The sequence below is a fragment of the Tachyglossus aculeatus genome, chromosome 10 (genome assembly GCF_015852505.1).
Source record: "Tachyglossus aculeatus isolate mTacAcu1 chromosome 10, mTacAcu1.pri, whole genome shotgun sequence".
Classification (NCBI taxonomy): Eukaryota; Metazoa; Chordata; class Mammalia; order Monotremata; family Tachyglossidae; genus Tachyglossus; species Tachyglossus aculeatus.
The window spans coordinates 57,136,227-57,151,436 of NC_052075.1; positions in this window are offsets into that span (position 1 = coordinate 57,136,227).

Consider the following 15,210-nt stretch of genomic DNA (forward strand, 5'->3'; position numbering starts at 1 on the left):
CTAAATAAAATTAACAGGGAATTCATTCATGAATTCCTATTTATTGAGCGCTTAATGTGTGCACAGCACTGTACTAAGCGCTTGGGAGAGCCCAGTGCAACAATCATTGCACTGCAATAATAATTGCAATAATAATCTGGACTGTGAGCCCGCTGTTGGGTAGGCACCATCTCTATGTGTTGCCAACTTGGACATCCCAAGCGCTTAGTCCAGTGCTCTGCACACAGTAAGCGCTCAATAAATACGATTGATTGAATGAATAAGCAGATTCCCTGCCCTCAAGGAAGGGAATGGAGCAAGCAGTGTGGCAGCCTGGCCTTCTCCCTCCGCCCTGACCCATCTTTGGGTGCCCTGGTGGGGCTGAGGTTGCCTCAGAGCTGGTGGCCTAGTGGCTAGAGCCCGGGCCTCCGGTCGTGGGTTCTAATCCCGGCTCCTCCACCCGTCTGCTGTGTAACTGCGGGCCAATCGCATCTCTTCTCTGGGCCTCAGTCACCTAATAATAATAATGATGGCATTTATGTTGCCAACTTGTACTTCCCAAGCGCTTAGTACAGTGCTCTGCACACAGTAAGTGCTCAATAAATACGATTGATTGATTTATTAAGCGCTTACTATGTGCAAAGCACTGTACTAAGCGCTGGGGAATTTACAAGGTGACCAGGTTGTGCCATGGGCGGGCTCACAGTCTTAATCCCCAGTTTACAGATGCGGTAACTGAGGCCCAGAGAAGTGAAGTGACTTGCCCAAAGTCGCACAGCTGACAGTTGATGGAGCAGGGATTCATTCATTCATTCAATCGTATTTATTGAGCTCTTACTGTGTGCAGAGCACTGGACTAAGCGCTTGGGAAGTAACATAGAGAGCCGGTCCCTACCCAACAGTGGGCTCCCAGTCTAGAAGGGGGAGACAGAGAACAAAAGAAAACATATTAACAGAATAAAATGAATAGAATAAATGTGTACAAGTAAAATAAATCAATCAATAAATTGATTTGAACCTGTGACCTCTGACTCCAAAGCCCGAGCTCTTTCCACTGCGCCACGCTGCTTCTCTTAAAGCACCTCATCTGTAAAATGGGGATTTGAGCCTGGGAGCCCCACGTGGGACTGATCCGATTTGCTTGTGTCGCTTAGTACAGTGCCTGGCACATAGTAAGTGCTTCACAAATACTGCAATTATTATTTTTATTATCTGGGGGTGGAGGGGTCAGCAGGGCCTCGCCCTCTCTCTCTCCTGACCTGAAAATCTTCCACCAGATCCCTCAAAGTCTAGCCCGTCGTGGGCAAGGAATGTGTCCGTTTATTGTTGTCTTGTACTCCCCCAAGCGCTTAGCACAGTGCTCAGCTCACAGTAAGGGCTCGATAAATAAAACTGAATGAATGAATGGCTCTCAAAGCCCACATGTTTTGTTTTGTCGTCTGTCTCCCCCTTCTAGACTGTGAGCCCGCTGTTGGGTAGGGACCGGCTCTATATGTTGCCGACTTGGACTTCCCAAGCGCTTAGTACAGTGCTCTGCACACTGTAAGTGCTCAATAAATACGATTGAATGAATGAGTGAAAGCACGTCACCCCACCCATCATGAAAAGAAGCGAATCATCTTTTCCTTCTTCCAGTGGGGTCAATCCATCAATGAATCGTATTTATTGAGTACTCACCGTGTGCAGAGCACTGTACTGAGGTGTTGGGAGAGGACAATACAACAGAGTTGGTAATAATAATAATAATAATAATAGTAATAATAATAATAGAGAGACAGTCTCTACCCAACAGCGGGCTCACATTCTAGAAGGGGGAGACAGAGAACAAAACCAAACATATTAACAAAATAAAATAAATAGAATCGATATGTACAAATAAAATAGAGTAATAAATATGTACAAATGTATATTTATTCATTTATTTGCATTTATTTATTTATTTATCTCGTACATATCTATTCTATTTATTTTATTTTGTTAGTATGTTTTGTTTTGTTCTCTGTCACCCCCTTCTAGACTGTGAGCCCACTGTTGGGTAGGGACTGTCTCTATATGTTGCCAATTTATACTTCCCAAGCGCTTAGTCCAGTGCTCTGCACACAGTAAGCGCTCAATAAATACGATTGATTGATTGATTGACTGTCTCTCTATGTTGCCAACTTGTACTTCCCAAGCGCTTAGTCCAGTGCTCTGCACACAGTAAGCGCTCAATAAATACGATTGATTGATATATGCATATATACAGGTGCTGTGGGGCTCCTCTCCCAAGCATTCAGAAGGGTGTCCTGCATAGAGTAACGCTTAATAAATGCTACTAATACTAATCAAATTCGTAGTAAACGCTCAGTCTGGTTGATGAGGTGGCCCACAATTGATGCGATTGATTGATTGATTGATTGAATGATTGGATTGATTGGGTTACCCCTTGCAGGAAGAGAAAGTGTGAGTGAAGGAGACCTCTCTGGGCCCGAGCCCCGACCTTTGTCCAGGGGCCTGGCCGGAAAGCGAAGGACTTTGGCCACAATGACTGGGGACTGGGCCGGTGAACCTTCATTCATTCATTCAATCGTATTTATTGAGCGCTTACTGTGTGCAGAGCACTGGACTAAGCGCTTGGGAAGTCCAAGTTGGCAGCATACAGAGACGGTCGCTCCCCAACAGTGGGCTCACAGTCTCCTACAGTCAGGAGACCCTGAGCAGGGAGTAGGAGGAGGATGGGGAGAGGAGGAAGAGGGTTCAAATGAGGTCATGGGTTCAAATCCCCACTGCGCCAATTGCCAGCTGTGCGACTTTGGGCAAGTCACTTCACTGCTCTGGGCCTCAGTTACCTCATCTGGAAAATGGGGATGAAGACTGGGAGCCCCACGTGGGGCAATCTGATCATCTTGTAACCTTCCCAGCGTTTAGAACAGTGCTTGGCACATTGTAGGCGCTTAATAAATGCTATCATTATTATTATTAAGAGGGGTGGAGGAGTAGGAGGGAAGGTGGGGAGGAGGAGAGAAGAAGAGGAGGTGGAGGGGAGGAGGGAAGGTGGAGGAGGAGAAGAGCAGCGTGGCTCAGTGGAAAGAGCCCGGGCTTTGGAGTCAGAGGTCATGGGTTCAAATCCCGACTACACCAGTTGCCAGCTGTGTGATTTTGGGCAAGTCACTTCACTGCTCTGGGCCTCAGTTCCCTCATCTGGAAAATGGGGATGAAGACTGTGAGCCCCACATGGGACAATCTGATCACCTTGTAGCCTCCCCATTGCTTAGAACAGTGTTTGGCACATAGTAAGTGCTTAATAAATGCTATCATCATTATTAGTATTATTAAGAGGGGTGGAGGAGTAGGAGGGAAGGTGGGGGAGGAGAAGAGAGGTGGAGGAGTAGGAGAGAAGGAAGAGGGAAGAAGGAGAAGGAGAAGAGGGAAGGAAGAGGAGGGGAGGAGAAGGAGGGGAGGAAGATGAGGAGAGAAGGAGGGGGAGAATCAATCAATCGTATTTATTGAGTGCTTACTGTGTGCAGAGCACTGTACTAAGCGCTTGGGAAGTACAAGTTGGCAACATATAGAGACGGTCCCTACCCAACAGTGGGCTCACAGTCTTGAAGCGAAGGAAGAGAAGAGAAGGAGGAGGATGGGGAGGGGAGGAGAAGGAGGGGAGGAGAAGAGAAGAGGAGGAGGGGGAGAATGGGAGAAGGAGGCAGAAGAGGGGAGGATCTTACCTCCTTCCCTTCCCCACAGCACCTGTATATATGTATATATGTTTGTACATATTTATTACTCTATTTATTTATTTATTTTACCTGTACATATCTATTCTGTTTATTTTATTTTGTTAGTATGTTTGGTTTTGTTCTCCGTCTCCCCCTTTTAGACTGTGAGCCCACTGTTGGGTAGGGACTGTCTCTATATGTTGCCAACTTGTACTTCCCAAGCGCTTAGTACAGTGCTCTGCACACAGTAAGCGCTCAATAAATACAATTGATTGATGGATTGATTGATTGAGTAGAGGAGGAGGTGGAGAAGAGGAAGAGGAGGGGGGTGGAGGAGGAGAAGAAGGGGGGTAGAGGAGGAGGAGGAGAAGGAGGGGTAGAGGAGGAGGAGAAGAAGGAGGGGTAGAGGAGGAGGAGGAGAGGAGGAGGAGAAGAGGAGAAAAGGAGGAGAAGAGGAGAGAAGGAGGAGTGGAGGAGAAACAGGAGAGGGAGGAGGAGAAGAGGAGGAGGGAAGGAGGGGTAGAAGAGGAGGAGTGGAGGAGGAGGGGTGGAGGAGGAGGAGTGGAGGAGGAGAAGAAGGAGGGGTAGAGGAGGAGAAGAAGGAGGGGTAGAGGAGGAGAAGAAGGAGGGGTAGAGGAGGAGGAGTGGAGGGAGAAGGAGGGGTAGAGGAGGAGGAGTGGAGGGAGAAGGAGGGGTAGAGGAGGAGGAGTGGAGGGAGAAGGAGGGGTAGAGGAGGAGGAGTGGAGGGAGGAGGAGGAGAAGAAGAGGAGAAAAGGAGGAGAAGAGGAGAAAAGGAGGAGAAGAGGAGGGAAGGAGGAGTGGAGGAGAAACAGGAGAGGGAGGAAGAGAAGAGCAGGAGAAAAGGAGGAGAAGAGGAGAAAAGGAGGAGAAGAGGAGGGAAGGAGGAGTGGAGGAGAAACAGGAGAGGGAGGAAGAGAAGAGGAGGAGGGAAGAGGGAAGGAGGGGTAGAGGAGGAGGAGGGAAGGAGGGGTAGAGGAGGAGGAGGGAAGGAGGGGTGAAGGAGGAGGAGAAGAGGAGGGAAGGAGGAGGAGGGAAGGAGGAGGAGAAGAGGAGGAGGGAAGGAGGGGTAGAGGAGGAGGAGGGAAGGAGGGGTAGAGGAGGAGGAGGGAAGGAGGGGTAGAGGAGGAGGAGGAGGAGGAGGGAAGGAGGGGTGGAGGAGGAGGGTGGGTCCCTCTTAAGCTCCTCCTGCCTTTTCAGGTTCCCTGCCATCAGTCCTGGGCCAGAAGATAAAGCTTCCCAGGGGCCTGGGTGCGGCTCCAACACCCTCCTCCCCTCCTCCCTCATCCCCCCATGGCTCCTCCCTGCCCCTCCCCCGGGGAATTTGGCAACACCTGGGCTACCTGGCTTAGACAGGAGAGGAGTCTGAGCCTCCGGGAGGCCTGGGCCTATTCTCCCTCTAGAGAAGCAGCGTGGTCTAATGGTTAGAGCACGGGCCTGGGAGCTTAGTCCAGTGCTCTGCACACAGTAAGCGCTCAATAAATACGACTGAATGAATGAATGAATGGGAGTCAGAAGGACCTGGGTTCTAACCCTGCCTTGGCCACTTGTGTGCCGTGTGTCCTTGGGTAAATAATAATAATAATAATAATAATGGCATTTGTTAGGCGCTTACTACGTGCAGAGCACTGTTCTAAGCGCTGGAAATCATTTCACTCTTTTTTAATGGTATTTGTTAAACACTTCAATACCATTATAAGCACTGAGGTTGGTACAAATTAGTGGGGTGGGACGCAGACCCTGTCCCACATGGGGCTCACAGTCTAAGTAGGAGGGAAGGCAGGTATCCCCATTTTTAGAGTTGAGGAAACTGAGGCCCGGAGACGTGAAGTGACTTGCCCAGGGTCACACAGCTGACACGTGGAGGAGCCTGGATAAGAATCCAGCTCCTCTGGCTCCCAGGCCTGGGCTCTTTCTAACAATAATAATAACAATAATGGCATTTATTAAGCGCTTACTATGTGCAAAGCACTGTTCTAAGCGCAGGGGAGGTTACAAGATGATCAGGTTGTCCCATGGGGGGCTCACAGTCTTAATCCCCATTTTACAGATGAGGGAACCGAGGCCCAGAGAAGTGAAGTGACTTGCCCGACACAGCTGACAATCGGCGGAGTCGGGATTTGAACCCGTGACCTCTGAGTTCAAAGCCCAGGCTCCTTCCACTGAGCCACGTTGCTTCTCTAATAATAATAATAATAATGATAGTATTTATTAAGTGCTTACTATGTGCAAAGCACTGTTCTAAGCGCTGTTCTAATGCCATGCTGCTTCTCTGATTGATTGATTGATTGATTAACTGATAAGGCTTGGCAGGTTTTTTTTTTAATCGTATTAAGGCTTGACAATGATGGTATTTGTTAAGTGCTTACTATGTGCCAAGCGCTGGGGGGGATACAAGGTGATGAAGTTTCCCACGGGGGGCTCACAGTCTTCATCCCCATTTGACAGATGAGGAAACTGAGGCCCAGAAAAGTGAAGTGACTCACCCGAGGTGGCACAGCAGACAAATGGCAGAACCAGTATTAGAATCCAGCTCCTTCAGTCCATTTATTGAGCGCTCACTGTGGGCAGAGCACTTTACTGAGCGCTTGGGACAGTGCAATATGGAGATAGACACCTTCCCTACCCATAGCGACTTTACGGACAGGTTAATCCATTCAATCAGTCAGTCGTATTTATCGCGTGCTTACTGTGTGCAGAGCACTGGGTTAATCAATCAATCGTATTTATTGAGCGCTTACGGTGTGCAGAGCACTGTACTAAGCGCTTGGGAAGTCCAAGTTGGCAACATATAGAGATGGTCCCTACCCAGCAGTGGGGTTAAGCGCTTGGGAGAGGACGATATAATGGTAAACAGACACATTCTCTGCCCTCAACGAGCTGACAGTCCAGAGGGGAATCAATCAATCAATCAATTGTATTTATTGAGTGCTTACTGTGTGCAGAGCACTGTACTAAGCGCTTGGGAAGTACAAGTTGGCAACATATAGAGACAGTCCACGAATAGAAATAAATAAATGACAGATATAAGTGGGGTGGGGCTGGGAAGTGGGGGATAAGAATAATAATAATAACGATGGCTTTTGTTAAGTGCTTACTATGTGCCAGCACTGTTCTAATAATAGTAATAATAATAATGGCATTTGTTAAGCACTTACTATGTGTAAAGCACTGTTCTAAGCACTGGGGAGGATACAAGGTGATCATGTTGTACCACATGGGGCTCACAGTCTTCATCCCCATTTTACGGATGAGGGAACTGAGGCCCAGAGAATAATAATAATAATAATGGCATTTATTAAGCGCTTACGATGAGAGAACTGAGACCCAGAGAATAATAATAATAATAATGGCATTTATTAAGCACTTACTATGTGCCAAGCCCACTGTTGGGTAGGGACTGTCTCTATGTGTTGCCAATTTGTACTTCCCAAGTGCTTAGTACAGTGCTCTGCACATAGTAAGCGCTCAATAAATACGATTGATTTATTGATTGATTGATTGTTCTAAGCGCTGGGGAGGTTACAAGGTGATCAGGTTGTCCCACGGGGGGGCTCCCAATCTTCATCACCATTTTCCAGATGAGGGAACTGAGGCCCAGAGAAGTGAAGCGACTCGCCCAAAGTCACTCAGCTGACAATTGGCGGAGCCGGGATTTGAACCCATGACCTCCGACTCCAAAGCCCAGGCTCTTTCCACTGAGCCACGCTGCTTCTCCAGAGAAGTGAAGTGACTTGCCCAAAGTCACCCAGCTGACAAGCAACGGAGCCGGGATTAGAACCCAGGACCTCTGACTCCCAAGCCCGGGCTCTTTCCACTGAGCTATGAGGTCCTCCTGAATCCTAGGCCTCTCTGCTTTTGGCAAGTCACTTCACTCATTCATTCAATCGTATTTATTGAGCGCTTACTGTGTGCAGAGCACTGGACTAAGCGCTTGGGAAGTACAAGTCGGCAACAGCTAGAGACGGTCCCTACCCGACAGCGGGCTCACAGTCTAGAAGGGGGAGACAGGCAACAAAACAAAACATATTAACAAAATAAAATAAATAAAATAAAATTGAATACTTCTCTGGGCCTCTAGACTGTGAGCCCACTGTTGGGTAGGGACCGTCTCTATATGTTGCCAACTTGGACTTCCCAAGCGCTTAGTACAGTGGTCTGCACACAGTAAGCGCTCAATAAATACAATTGATTGATTGATTAGTACAGTGGTCTGCACACAGTAAGCGCTCAATAAGTATGATTGATTGGGCCTCAGTTCCCTCATCTGGAAAATGGGGGTGACCACGTGGGACAACCTAATGACCCTGTATCCCCCTCCAGCTCTTAGAGCAGTGCTTGGCACATGATGATGATGATGACGGCATTTATTAAGCGCTTACTTTGTGCCAAGCACTGTTCTAAACACTGGGGAGGTTACAAGGTGATCAGGGCGTCCCACGGGGGGCTCACAGTCTTCATCCCATTCTACAGATGAGGTAACTGAGAGAAGTGAAGTGACTTGCCCAAAGTCACCCAGCTGACAATTGGCGGAGCCGGGGTTTTAACCCATGACCTCTGACTCCAAAGCCTGGGCTCTTTCCATCTGAGCCACGCTGCTTCTCTGCCACATAGTAAGCGCTTAACAAATACCATTATTATTATTATTATTATTATTATTATCATTATTATTATTATTATTCTGGATGTGCAAACCTCCAGCCGAGGACCCCCACCTCTCCTCCGGTGATGGTAGCGGGGAAGCGTGATGGTTCAGCCCAGGGATTCCTGCTGCTTGAAAATGTCCATCGGCCCCGTTGCCCTCCTCCCTGCTCCCCAGTTTCACATCTGAAAAATTGCCAACAAGTCCTTCCCAAGCGCTTAGTACAGTGCTCTGCACACAGTAAGCGCTCAATAAATACGATTGATTGATTGATTGATCGATCCGGGCAGGACCCCTTCGTCTCGGGGCCTCTAGGGAGCCAGGGCGGGAAGCTACTGATCTGTTTTCCGTTGAAACAGGAAACCAAACGTTCAAATCAAGCTGCTCTGGGTCCATGGGGGGGAAATTATTTTGGGGGTGCCGGAAAAAACTAAACGAGAAAAAGTCCCGCCTGGCAGGGTGGTCTCATCAGGGCAGGGGGCCCGGGCCACTGGTTTTTTATTTTAATAGCATTTATTAAGCGCTTACTATGTGCCAAGCACTGTTCTAAGCGCTGGGGAGGTTACAAGGTGATCAGGTGAGCCCACTGTTGGGTAGGGACTGTCTCTATATGTTGCCAACTTGTACTTCCCAAGCGCTTAGTACAGTGCCCTGCACACAGTAAGCGCTCAATAAATACGATTGATTGATTGATTGATTGATCAGGTTGTCCCACAAGGGGCTCACGGTCTTCATCCCCATTTTCCAGATGAGGGAACTGAGGCACAGAGAAGTGATTTGCCCAACGTCACGCAGCTGACAAGTGCCCGCTGTTGGGTAGGGACCGTCTCTATATGTCGCAAAGTTGTACTTCCCAAGCGTTTAGTGCATTAAGCGCTCAATAAATACGATTGAATGAATGAAGTGACAGGGACAGGATTAGAACCCATGACCTCTGACTTCAAGCCCGGGCTTTCGCCCTGCCTTGCGTTCAGGTTGGGGCTCAGGGATTCATTCATTCAATCGTATTTATTGAGTGCTTACTGTGTGCAGAGCAATCAATCAATCAATCGTATTTATTGAGCGCTTACTACGTGCAGAGCACTGTACTAAGCGCTTGGGAAGTACAAATTGGCAACATAATCAATCAATCAATCAATTAGAGAAGCAGTGTGGCTCAATGGAAACAGCCCGGGCTTTGGAGTCAGAGGTCATGGGTTCAAATTCCGGCTCCGCCACTTGTCAGCTGTGCGACTTTGGGGAAGTCACTTACCTTCTCTGTGCCCCAGTTCCCTCATCTGTCAAATGGGGATGAAGACTGTGAGCCCCCCGTGGGACAACCTGATCACCTTGTAACTTCCCCAGCGTTTAGAGCAGTGCTTTGCACATAGTAAGTGCTTAATAAATGCCATTATTATTATTATTGTTTTTGTATTTATTGAGCACTTACTGTGTGCAGAGCACTGTACTGAGCACCTGGAGAGGACAGTTCGGCAACAGATAGAGCCAATCCCTACCTATCCGGGGCTCACAGTCTAGAAGGGGGGGAGACAGACAACAAACCAACACAAGTAGACGGGCATCCATAGCATCAATATAAATAAATAAGAATAATGATGGCATTTGTTAAGCGCTTACTATGTGCAAAGCACTGTCTAAGCGCTGGTGGGGGGGATCCAAGGTGATCAGGTTGTCCCACGGGGGGCTCACAGTCTTAATCCCCATTTTACAGATGAGGGAACTGAGACTCAGAGAAGTTAAATGACTTCCCCAAGGTCACACAGCAGACACGTGGCGGAGTCGGAATTCGAACCCACGACCTCTGACTCCCAAGCCCGGGCTCTTTCCACTGAGCTACGCTGCTTCTCTAGAAGAAATAGAATTTTTGGGCAAGTCACTTCACTTCTCTGTGCCTCGGTTCCCTCATCTGTAAAATGGGGATTAAGACTGTGAGCCCCCCGTGGGACAAACTGATCACCTTGTAACCTACCCAGCGCTTAGAACAGTGCTTGGCACATAGTAAGCGCTTAATAAATGCCATTATTATTATTATTATTATTATTCTCTGGGCCTCGGTTACCTCATCTGTAAAATGGGGATTAAAATTGTGAGCCCCCCGTGGGACAACCTGATCACCTTGTAACCTCCCCAGCGCTTAGAACAGTGCTTGGCACATAGTAAGCGCTTAATAAATGCCATTATTATTATTATTGTTATTATTATTATTATTATTATTATTATTCTCTGGGCCTTGGTTACCTCATCTGTAAAATGGGGATTAAAATTGTGAGCCCCCCGTGGGACAAGCTGATTACCTTGTAACCTCCCCAGCGCTTAGAACAGTGCTTTGCACATAGTAAACGCTTAATAAATGCCCTCATTATTATTATTGTTATTTGATATTTATTATATTAATGATGAGTATATATCTATTATAATAATAATAATGTTGGTGTCTGTTAAGTGCTTACTATTTGTTAATATGTTTTGTTGTTTGTCTCCCTCTTCTAGACTGTGAGCCCGCTGTTGGGTAGGGACCGTGTCTAGATGTTGCCAACTTGTACTTCCCAAGCGCTTAGTACAGTGTTCTGCACACAGTAAGCGCTCAATAAATATGATTGAATGAATGAATGAATGTGCAACGCACTGTTCTAAGCGCTGGGGAGGTTACAAGGTGATCGGGTGGTCTTAGTAATCGTTATAAATATGTACAAATAGACACAAATGCCGCTGGGCAGGGAGGAGGGTAGAGCAGCGGGAGGGAGTCGGGGCGATGGGGAGAGGAGGAGGAGGAGCAGAGGAAAAGGGGGGTTCAATCAATCAATCAATCAATCGTATTTATTGAGCGCTTACTGTGTGCAGAGCACTGTACTAAGCGCTTGGGAAGTCCAAGTTGGCAACATATAGAGACAGTCCCTACCCAACAGTGGGCTCGCAGTCTCACAGTGGGTTCAGTCTGGGAAGACCCCCTGGAAGAGGTGAGCTTTCTGTAGGGCTTTGTGAGGCTCCTAATCTCACTCCCCATTTCCCAGATGAGGCAACTGAGGCCCAGAGAGGTGAAGCGACCTGCCCAAGGTCACACAGCAGACAGGCGGCGGAGCCGGGAGTAGAACTCATGACCTGCCGACTCCAGGCCTGGGCGGTTGGTTCAAATCCCGGCTCCGCCACTTGTCAGTTGGGTGGCTTTGGGCGAGTCACTTCACTTCTCTGGGCCTCAGTGGCCTCATCTGGAAAATGGGGATGGAGACTGGGAGCCCCCCGTGGGACAACCTCATCACTTTGTAACCTCCCCATTGCTTAGAAGCAGAGAAGCAGCAGTGGTTCAGTGGAAAGAGCCTGGGCTTTGGAGTCAAAGGTCATGGGTTCAAATCCCGGCTCCGCCACTTGTCAGCTGTGTGAGTTTGGGCAAGTCACTTCACTTCTCTGGGCCTCAGTGACCTCATCTGGAAAATGGGGATGAAGACTGGGAGCCCCCCCGTGGGTGAGCCCACTTTTGGGTAGGGTTTGTCTCTATATGTTGCCAACTTGTACTTCCCGAGCGCTTAGTACAGTGCTCTGCACACAGTACGCGCTCAATAAATATGATTGAATGAATGAATGAATGAATGACAACCTGACCACCTTGTAACCTCCCCAGCGCTAAGAAGCAGAGAAGCAGCAGTGGCTCAGTGGAAAGAGCCCGGGCTTTGGAGTCAGAGGTCATGGGTTCAAATCCCGGCTACGCCACTTGTCAGCTGGGTGACTTTGGGCGAGTCACTTCACTTTTCTGGGCCTCAGTTCCCTCATCTGGAAAATGGAGATGAAGACTGGAAGCCCCCTGTGGGACAACCTGATCACCTTGTATCCCCCCAGCACTTAGAACATAGTAAGCGCTTAGCAAGGACCATTATTATTATTATTATGTGGGGGCCACCTGATCACCTTGTAATAATAATAATAATAATGGCATTTATTAAGCGCTTACTATGTGCTAAGCACTGTTCTAAGCACTGGAAAGGTTACCAGGTGATCAGGTTGTCCCACGGGGGGCTCACAGTATTAATCCTCATTTTTTTCCAGATGAGGTCACGGAGGCCCAGAGAAGTGAAGTGACTTGCCCAAAGTCACCCAGCTGACAATTGGCGGAGCCGGGATTTGAACCCCTGACCTCTGACTCCCAGCTGTTAGGACAGTGCTTGGCACATAGTAAGCGCTTCACAAGTACCATCATTATTATTATTATTATTGTGTGGGGCCAACCTGATCACCTTGTAACCTCCCCAGCGCTTAGGACAGTGCTTGGCACATAGTAAGCGCTTAATAAATGCCATTATTATTATTTTTATTGTTGTTACTGCCCCTAGCTGCTCCACTTCGGGGCCCAGCTGGGAACAGAGGGGTCCCAGGAGTCCGGGTGAGGATCCGCCCAGCCCCGCTTCCCAGCTCGGTCCTGACAATGACCGCCCTGTCCTCCCAACACAGTGCCTTTTTCCGCATCATCCCATCGCTCCAACTCCTCCTTAGAAGTCATTCATTCGTTCAATCCTATTCAATAATAATAATAATAATGATAGCATTTATTAAGCACTTAATCAATCAATCAATCGTATTTATTGAGCGCTTACTATTTGCAGAGCACTGTACTAAGCGTTTGGGAAGTACAAATTGGCAACATATAGAGACAGTCCCTACCCAACAGTGGGCACCATTATTATTATTATATTATATTATTATACAATAATAATATATAATCTCCCCCTTCTAGACTGCGAGCCCACTGTTGGGTAGGGACTGTCTCTATATGTTGCCAATTTGTACTTCCCAAGCGCTTAGTACAGTGCTCTGCACACAGTAAGCGCTCAGTAAATACGATTGATGATGATGATGATGATGATGTTGCCAACTTGGACTTCCCAAGCGCTTAGTACAGTGCTCTAAACACAGTAAGCGCTCAATAAATACGATTGATTGATTGATTATATGTTGCCAACTTATACTTCCCAAGCGCTTAGTACAGTGCTCTGCACACAGTAAGCGCTCAATAAATCCGATTGAATGAATGAATGAATATTATTACTAAGCGCTTACTATGTGCAAAGCACTGTTCTAAGCGCTGGGGAGGTTACAAGGTGATCAGGTGGCCCCACATAATGATAGTGATGGTATTTGTTGAGCGCTTATGTGCGAAGCTCTGTTCTAAGCGCTGGGGGGGGGGGATAACAAGGGAGGTTAACAAGGTGATGAGGTTGTCCCATGGGGGGCTCCCAGTCTTCATCCCCATTTTCCAGATGAGGGAACTGAGGCCCAGAGAAGTGAAGTGACTTGCCCCAAGTCACACAGCTGATAAGGGGTGGAGTCGGGATTTGAACCCATGACCTCTGACTCCAAAGCCCAGGCTCTTTCCACTGAGCCACGCTGCTCGGGACCGTCTCTATCTGTTGCCGATTTGGACTTCCCAAGCGCTTAGTACAGTGCTTGTGTATATGTATATATGTATATGTATATATGTTTGTACATATTTATTACTCTATTTATTTTACTTGTACATATCTATTCTATTTATTTTATTTTGTTAGTATGTTTGGTTTTGTTCTCTGTCTCCCCCTTTTAGACTGTGAGCCCACTGTTGGGCAGGGACTGTCTCTGTATGCTGCCAATTTGTACTTCCCAAGCGCTTAGTACAGTGCTCTGCACACAGTAAGCGCTCAACAAATACGATTGATGATGATGATGATGCTATGGATGCCTGTCTACTTGTTTTATTTTGTTATCTGTCTCCCCCCCTTCTAGACTGTGAGCCCATTGTTGGGTCGGGACCGTCTCTATTCGTTGCCGATTTGGACTTCCCAAGCGCTTAGTCCAGTGCTCTGCACACAGTAAGCGCTCAATAAATATGATTGAATGAATGAATGAATAGTACAGTGCTCTGCACACAGTAAGCGCTCAATAAATCCGAATGAATGAATGAAAAGAAACCACAGTCAGGGGGGTGGTAGAGAAGCAGCGTGGCTCAGTGGAAAGAGCCCGGATTTGGGGCCAGCGGTCGTGGGTTCTAATCCCGGCACTGCTACTTGTCAGCTGGGTGACTTTGGCCAAGTCACTTTACCTCTCTGGGCCTCAGTGACCTCATCTGGAAAATGGGGATGAAGACTGGGCGCCCCACATGGAACAACCTGATCACCTTGTATCCCCCCAGTGCTTAGAACAGGGCTTGGCACCTAATAAGTGTTTAACAAGTGCCGTCATTATTATTACTATTATTATTACTAAGCGCTTGGGAAGTAAAAATCGGCAACGCATAATGTTATTATTATTAACATATTAACAACAACATTCGTGTTATTAACTAGACTGTGAGCCCGTTGGGTAGGGACCATCTCTATATAATAATAATAATAATAATGATGGCATTTGTTAAGCACGAGAAACAGGGTGGCTCAGAGGAAAAAGCCCGGGCTTTGGAGTCAGAGGTCATGGGTTCAAATTCCGACTTCGCCAATTGTCAGCTGGGTGACTTTGGGCAAGTCACGTCACTTCTCTGGGCCTCAGTTCCCTCATCTGTCAAATGGGGATGAAGACTGGGAGCCGCCCGTGGGACAACCTGATCACCTTGTAACTTTCCCAGCGCTTAGAACAGTGCTTGGCACATAGTGAGCGCTTAATAAATGCCATCATTATTCTTATTATTTATTATGTGCCAAGTACTGTTCTAAGCGCTGGGGAGGATACAAGGTGATCAGATTGTCCCCCGTGGGGCTCACAGTCTTCATCCCCACTTGACAGATGAGGTCACTGAGGCCCAGAGAAATGAAGTGATGATAATGTTAAGTGCTTACTATGTGCCAAGCACTGTTCTAAGCGCTGGAGTAGATACAAGGTGATCAGGTTGTCCCACAGGGGGCTCACAATCTTCATCCC